At 36.9% G+C, this 8,518-nt stretch overlaps 1 long non-coding RNA gene across 1 annotated transcript in view; it reads left to right on the top strand.

Moving 5' to 3' along the window:
* Positions 1–6,539, top strand: part of LOC116071110 — a 7,437-nt gene extending 898 nt beyond the window's left edge. The window contains exons 2-3 of the long non-coding RNA XR_004110712.1: positions 5,430–5,513; positions 6,451–6,539. This is a non-coding gene — a long non-coding RNA (uncharacterized LOC116071110). The remainder of the gene's footprint in view (positions 1–5,429; positions 5,514–6,450) is intronic.
* Positions 6,540–8,518: the final 1,979 nt, after the last annotated feature.

The following is an 8,518-nucleotide window of genomic DNA, read 5'->3' as shown; positions in this document are numbered from 1 at the left end:
ACACACACACACACACACATACACAAATACTGTTTCCAGAATTCTCTCAGATGTGTTTTCTTTAGATTCAGAGGAATGGCTGCTTGAGTTGAGGGCAGGAGTTTTGGTGGGCGTCTTATCTTCTGATCCAGCAAGAAGTTTCCACCCATGTTAAAGGTTGCAGTTCTAGTGGCTTTAGTGACTGCTGAAATGCTTCTGTGGTGTTTTGAATAGGAATGTCCCTCCATAGATTCATTGAGTGCTTGGCCTGTAGGTAATGGCAATATTAGGTGATGTGGCCTTGGAGTAGGTGTGGCTTTGTTGGAAGATGTATGTCACTGTGAGAGAGAGCTTTGAGGTCTCCTGTGCTTGAGCTAAGCCCAGTGTGGTACATAGTCTTCTGCTGTCTGTAGATCAAGATGTAGTTAGAACTCTTAGTTCCTTCTCCAGTATCATGTCTTCCTGCACAATGCTATGTTTCTTGCCATGATGATAATGGACTAAGCTTCTGAAAGCTTAAGTCAGCCCCAATTAGTTTTCATTTATAAGAGTTGCCTTGATCATGGTGTCTCTTCGCAACAATCAAACCCCAAATAAGACAGCTTCTATTTCTATTTTCAGGTTTTACAATTTTTGTTTCCTTTAACTGCTTGTTTTTTATTTGGTTTGCTTTGGTTTGTTTGTTTTCTTTAAGGGTTTGCCTTATTTCCTCCAATTTTTGTTTGTCTTTTCTGATTTTTCTTTAAGGGACTTATTTACTTCTTCTTTAAGGACATTTGTCATCTTCATACAGTTGGTTTTAAGGGTTTTTTTTCTTGTGCTTCAGTTATGTTGGAATATTCAGGGCTTACTGTAGTAAGAGAACTCTGGTGGAGTCATATTGCTCTGTCTGTTATTGATTGTGTTCTGATGCTGTCATCTAGTCATCTAGGTCTGTGGTGATTATACCTTATACCTAGGTGACACTTTCTGGGCTTGTCTTTATTGAAATGAGTATTTTGTTGCTTGGTTTGTGTTTACATTCTGCTATTCTCACTAGTGTGGTCTGTGATTAAGTGTATAGTCTCAACTCAAGTTTGGCTCAGTCTTCTGAGTGTCTTGTAAGAACAAGGGATCTCTCCACCAGGTGGGAGCAGTTTTGGTGGATGGCTTGTCTTCTGATCCAGTGAGGAGTCTCCATCTATGTTAAAGCCTATAGTTCTAGTGGCCTTTGTGGCCTCTGGCCTGTGGCCTCTGGTCCAGTAGGGCATGTGCTTCAAAGGTTGGGTCTGGGATATGGCAACAAAGAGAGGTGGGGGTACTGGAAATAGGATGGGTGCCCTACCTTGTCTTCTAGCATTTGTAGCCTGTGGTCAGCCAAGTGGTGTCTTCCCAAGGGAGCTGAAAAGTTGAAGAATCTCCTGGCAATGTGCCTACCTGATCTTCTGGAAAGCATGCCCTATAGTTGAGCATGGGTTATCTACATGAAGGAGCTAAAGAAGTGTGGGGTGGGAGGATGTAGGGACAGCAATTGGTATGCCTGTCTATTGGTAGGCAGGATTTCTGGTTGGGTTGAGGTTTTTGTCAAAGAAAAACAATTCAGTTGGGAGGCATGGCCTGTTCTTCTGGTAGGTGGAGACTAACAAAACAAAACAATACAAAACAGCCAATGAAATAATTACTGATGCTGTTCTGTTATACTCATAGGATTGGTGTCTAAATAAAACATTATCTGAAAGGCTTCCTCTAGCAGCTGATAGGAGTAGATATAGTGACCCACAGCCAAATATTAGGTGGAGCCCAGGAAACTCCATAGGTGACAGTGAGAATGGACTGTAAAAACTAGAGGGGTTGAGGACACTAGGAGAGCACAGCCCATAGAATCAAAAAGCAAGACTCATAGCAGCTCACAGTGACTGAAGTTGCAACCACCAAAGCTGCATAAGTCTGTACCAGGCCCTCTGCATACATGCTGTGGTTCTTTAACTTCATATTTTTGTTGGATACCCAACAATGGGAGTAGGGGTATCCCTGACTCTTGGCCTACTATTGGGACCTTTTTCCCCCTACTGGGTTACTTTGTCCAGCCTTGATATGAGAATATATGCCTAGTCTTAGGATTAATATGGTAAAAATGGCCATGTTGCCGAAAGTAATCTAGAGATTCAATGCAATCCCCACCAAAATTCCAACTCAATTCTTCATAGAGTTAGAAAAAGCAATTCTCTAATTCATTTGAAATAACAAAAAACCTAAGATATTGAAAACTATTCACAATAATAAGAGAACTTGTGGAGTAATCACCATCCCTAACCTCAAATATATTATAGAGTAACTGTGTTAAAAACTGCATGGTATCAGTACAGAGACAGGCAAATAGATCAATGAGATAGAAATGAAGACACAGAAATGAACCCACACACCTGTGATCACTTGATCTTTGACAAAGAAGCTAAAATCATCCAGTGGAAAAAAAAACAGCATTTTCAACAAATGGTGCTTGTTCAATTTTAGGTTTTCATGCAGAAGAGTGCATATTGATTCATTATTATCTCCTTGTACAAAGCTCAAGTCCAAGTGGATCAAGGACCTCCACATAATACACTGAAGATACACTGAATCTAGTAGAAGAGAAAGTGAGAAAGAGCCTCGCATGCCACACCCACTCATCTACTCCAGTCAAATCCAAAATATTAGGGGTAAAGGAGTTCTGTGCCTCCTGGGCATTCAGATAGTCGCTGGCATCTCCTAACTCAGACATGTTCCAGATTAGTCTTTCCAATCGACAACACACCCTATTATTTAGACATAAAGGCACCCCAAGTAATGATTTGTAAATAGCTAAGTTTGGGCATCATTTCCTGGCCAGCACAATGTTTCCAACCTATCCTAAGTTATCTCCAAGCTGTCCTTAGCTTGGAATTTCTAACAAGGAATCTGCCTTATCAGATAGAATGTCAGAGGTCAGGCACCATTGCTTACTGTTAACATAGTTAGAATTCTCAGGGCAGCCCCACAATAGTTAGAAATGTTTTACATACTAGAGAGTAATGAAGGGCTTCCACTCAAGGACTTTAGCTAGAAGTATTAGGTCAAAACTCCCCAGTGCTTGCCTCCAGCAGGACCCAGAGAATTAGCAGGAAATGCTAGATCAGATTCTCCTAGTCCTTGCCTCCAGCAGAACCAGAGAATTAGCATAGGAATACCAAAATAGCCCCAGCAGGGAGGGATCCACTGCTCTTCTGCCTGCTTCACACCTGGCTACCTGATCCTACCGACCTTGGTGTGGTGGTCACTTGCCTACATGACCTTCGACTCGCGCCCCTTGCTGTAGGTCCTGCCTGCCTAAGTGACTCTTGTCATCTGCCCTGTTTGCTGTATGCTATTTAAGCCTGAATTTCACCTTGTACAAATACTTTCAGATTCAACACACCCTTGTGTCGGATCTGTTTGTCATTTGCCTATGCCTCGTCAACCTGACTAGGACCCCGTTTCTCCCTTGGTTGAGGGAGGCCCAGATCAGCCGGCCTGCGGCACTCGCATACTTGGGCACAGGGGAAAACTTCCTAAACAGAACACCAGTGGCTATGCTTTAAGGTCAACAATAGACAAATGGGACCTCATAAAATTGAAAAGCTTCTGTAAAGGACACTGACAATAGGACAAAAACGGTAACTCACAGATAGGCAAATGTTGTTTACTAACCTTATATCTGATATTGGGCTAATATTAAAAATATACTCCAGCACTTAGGAGGCAGAGGCAGGCAGATTTCTGAGTTTGAGGCCAGCCTGGTCTAGAGTGACTTCCAGGAGAACCAGAGCTATACAGAGAAACCCTATCTTGAAAAACCAATATATATATATACATATATATATGTATATACATATATACATATATATATGTATATATATATATAATCAGGAAGGTAGACCAAATAACCCTTTTTAAAAAAAAAAAAAAAGTGGAGTACACAGCTAAATAGAGAATTCTCAACTGAGAAATCTCAAATGGCTAAGAAGCACTTAAAGAAATATTATTAACTTTTAATGATCAATCACATCACTTGCAAATTCACCTGAACCTGAGAACATAGGGCTAGGAATTTTTGACACTGTTATTTGTATTTATAATCTTTTTGTTGTTGTTTTTCATAACATTTTTATTAGATATTTTCTTTATTTATATGTCAAATGATATCTCCTTTTCCAGTTCCCCTCCAAAATAAAATAAAATAAAATAAAAACAACAAAAAAACCCCTGTTCCCTCCCCCCTTTATAAGAATTTAAAATTTTTTTGTAAGAATTGTTTTGTTTCTAAATTAATTAACATTACAGCAATCTGGTGTAAAGCAATTTTTCCAAGAATGACAAATCCTAATACCTTTTTCTTCTTACAATTTTTATATCATTCTTGCACAATCTACACATGCTATTATATTATCATAGTCATTATAGCTTTTGTTTCTGAGTTCTTACCAGGGGCTTAGTATGTATGGTCTTTCATCTTATAGGTTATAATTCTAAGAAATTCTAAATATCCTGTAAAGGGAGTTCTGTGCTATGATCTACTGTCATTTCTCCTATACTGCTGAATTTTGCCATCCTCCTCTAAGTTCAAACTGTTCTAATATTGTGTTTCATGAATTTACTTAGGGGCAGATAACAATATCCAAAACACAGAAAAGACTCTCAAGTAGGGTCAACTAAGGTTACTTCCTAGAGAACAGGGGGTAGTACATTCAGGACTTTCTCAGGGGAATACAGAAACAATTTTGTAAGAGAAGACAAGGGTGAAGAATTATGCTAAGAGCTCCCCAAGAGTGTAACATGCAGAGACTCAAACTGAAAGTAAAGGGCATCAGGTCAGTGATCAGTTGCAGCATATGGCTCAGCTTTGCTGGTACTTTGTCAAACAGATGTGCTGGCTTCATGACTCTCACCATTCTACTAGTAAATGGCTTTACATAATAATAATAATAATAATAATAAATAATGTATGGAGAGTAGTGGAACACACCATTAATTACAGCACTGGTAATGCAGAGGCATTTAGATCTTTGAGATCACGGCTACCTACCCTAGTCTACACAGAGTGAGTTCCAGGACAGCCAGGAAAACAAACATACACACACACACACACACACACACACACACACACACAAAACTTGTCTAAAAATCAGAAATAGATTAATGGATAAGTAAATAAAACAAAAAATGTATTACCAAGAGGTAGTTATAGAAAAGAGTATATATTTGTAAAGCCCATATATTTTTTAAAAAATAAAAATAAAAATTTCTGCTAGAAAAAGATCAAGATATTAAAGTAGCAGATTGATAACTATTGAATGATATTATGGTTTTGTTTTCATGTTGAAAGTAATAATAGTGGTATGATAAAAATAGACCAGTTTGCCATTTTGTATGAATATTATTTTAAACCTATACTTTCACATCAATGTTTATTACAGCACTTTTCACAAATATTGTGGAACAGCCTTGGTGTCCAACAGCAGAAAAATAGATAAAGAAGATGAGGCTTATGCTCACAATGGGTATGTTTTCAGCAATAATGAAGAATGATATTGCATCATTTGCAGGAAAACAAACAACTGAAAAAAAACACATTAAGTGAATTAACTCAATCTCATATTTTTCTTCCATTTAGAAGGATTATATTTTATGTAGCATTTTATATTTTTAAAGCATACATGTCCAGATAATATCAGTGTAAAACCAAAACTGTCTAGAGGGTCTATGAGGCTAATAGGAATGGGACAGGTGACAGTAGTGAATATACTCAAATAACATGATATACCTGCATGAAGTGGACTCTTGCAACCCACTATATAAGAAAACTTTGGGAAAGAAGATATAGTTCACTGGTAGAGCAGATACTTATCATGGACTGAGAACTTCAGTTCTATTCCAACCATTACCCACCCTTAAAAAAAGATCTTGTTTATAACCCAGAGAATATTATGCTACTGAAGTAAGAAAGCTAGCTGAAAATGTCCTTTGTAATCTTTTCATCTAAGTTCATATTTCACTGGTGATAAACATGCTTTTGAAAATGAGGTGTGTCAAACACCAACACAATAACAGTTCTATAGATAAATAGATGGATAGATAGATAGATAGATAGATAGATAGATAGATAGATAGATAGATATAGTATCTCCTGAGGTGGATTTCATGGGAGAGAATGAAGTAGATTTAATGCTAACTTAGTAATATTTGTGCTCTTTTGCTCAATTAATAAAAAAGGGAAAAATACTAGAACTAACTGAAGTTTTGTAGTTTGACTAAAAGCATGCTGTTAAAAGTGGTGGCAGAACAAATGACTTTCAGACTGATAGCCTTTAATGTTCACATTTGTTTGGTACATTCGTCTCTCAGATTACTTGGTGAAATTTTCTTACCATACCCTAAATAAATAAAAATGATTCAAGATGCAAGTAACTAATAAAATCTTCTGCTTGTTATTCTCAGAGGGTGTTACTAACAGACCAGAAATGTCACTTCATCAGCTCTGAAGCCTTTAACAGATCAGGAGAAAAAATAAAAATGCAGTGCAAGTATGTTTTTGCCTCTAATGTATTCAGAGCATTGCAGTTCCATTACTCAGATGGGCTATGAACATAAAATTGAAACAAAGAGTTTTGGGGTGGGGAATATTTCAGAGGGTTGAGTGATTTGTAGAAAGTATAGGCAACTTTCAATGATAATGCCTGTGTCTGTTATGTTCCTGGCTGTAACATTTTAGAAATATCTGACTTTATTTTACATACTGAAATTCAAATTAGGGATAAGAAGAATTGCAAAATACAAGTGCCTATTTTTTCTTAAGGGGAGATTTATAAATACATACCTGAGGACTGCAGAGATGGCCCAGAACTTGCAGAGGACTTAGGTTCAATTTCCTGCACCCACATGATGGATCACATCACAACCAACTGTAACTACAGCTTCACAGAATTCTAATACCATTTTCTGGCCTTTGTAGACACTGTACATATATGGTCCACAGAAAAACACCAAAACACATAAAAATCAAAATAAATTATTTGAAATAAGATACTTAAGTGTGTGTGTGTGTGTGTGTGTGTGTGTGTGTACTGGAATTCTGAGTAAGGGTAAGTCTGACACATAGGCATTCTGGGGTTTCTTTACTTAATTAGTAAACAAATACTAACTTTGATGTTGACGTGGTAATCCAATTAGAAGAGGTAGCCAGAATCATACCTTGAAAACAGCCGCAAGTCCCCTACCCACCTAGCAATCAAAAGCAAGGCTCTGCTAATCTTTTCTATCCCATGCACTTACAAATTGATTGTGTAAGACTTTGAGAAGAAACAAGAATACAGGAATTTCCAAACTACCCGTTCTTATCACAACTCATGGGAAGTAGGAAATAAAGAAAGAGGAAGAAAGACAAAAACAAACAAAACATAAAACCTTTCCTTGTTTTCACCACAAGTTAAACTTCCTCCTGGAACCAAGTTAGACAGCAGTACAAAAACTACCTAATCAAAATGTAATATACTTTGTGGATTCTAGGACAAAATCAAAGCTAGTCATCATTAGCTTAGATGTTTTTGGTTTTTTTTTCTATTCTCAAAACTGGGTACCTGGGATGCTGGAGAAAGCACTAATTTCCTTCTTTCTCTCCCACTGTCTACTCAGTCCAAATGATTCTCTGTCTTAAAGGTAGTTACAAACAATAAAAGCATAAAAGAATAAAAAAGATGGTAAATTGCAGATGAAAAATAGTATACAGTTACTAGAATACTATAAACTCATTTAATAGCAAAGGATAAAAAAAATAAAAGAATACAAATGACAAGACAAAATTAGGACAGTAAGGTTTTAAATAGATTATATCAGATCTGAGGGTTTGGGAGCATAAATTGGTAGCAAAATTTACAGCAAAGGTCAAAGGTAAAATACAGGCCCTCTATGATTCAACAATTCTGTTTCTCAAAGACTACTCTGAAGAAACACTGGTATATTTGTCCATAAGGTTCACTTTTACCTTGGATTTAAATTTTAAGAATTTGGAGACAATTCCAATATTTCTCAACACTGGAATAATCAATAAGTGGTTGTGTGTTGCTTCTATGAAATTATATAATCATTTTAAAGAATGAGATAGATTTAAATAACAAATCATAAATGTATTCAACCATATTTTGCACCATACTTACCAAATTTGAAATCCATGGACATGTGTTTATGACTGTATACATCTGTATACATATGTAAATATATGAAGCATCTTTTGGAAGGCTCCACCTGGATGATATAAAGTGATTTTCCCTGTGTGTATGAAGGACTGTAGATAGGAATTACTAACAAAGACATACAAGAATAAGAAAACATTATTTTTTACTGCTAGACAATATAGTCAGAGAAGTTGCAATTTTTCAAAATATTTACTAAACTTTTATGATGAGATATTTACAATTCTAGGCCTTTAAAAAGGACTGAAACAGAAGCTCTGCAGCCAGTCCCACAACACACAGAGAAAGCCACACTCCCAGGTGATCTAACAAGCCCA

The sequence above is a fragment of the Mastomys coucha genome, unplaced genomic scaffold (assembly GCF_008632895.1).
Source record: "Mastomys coucha isolate ucsf_1 unplaced genomic scaffold, UCSF_Mcou_1 pScaffold22, whole genome shotgun sequence".
In the NCBI taxonomy this organism is placed as follows: Eukaryota; Metazoa; Chordata; class Mammalia; order Rodentia; family Muridae; genus Mastomys; species Mastomys coucha.
This window is presented reverse-complemented; position numbering and strand designations above follow the sequence as displayed.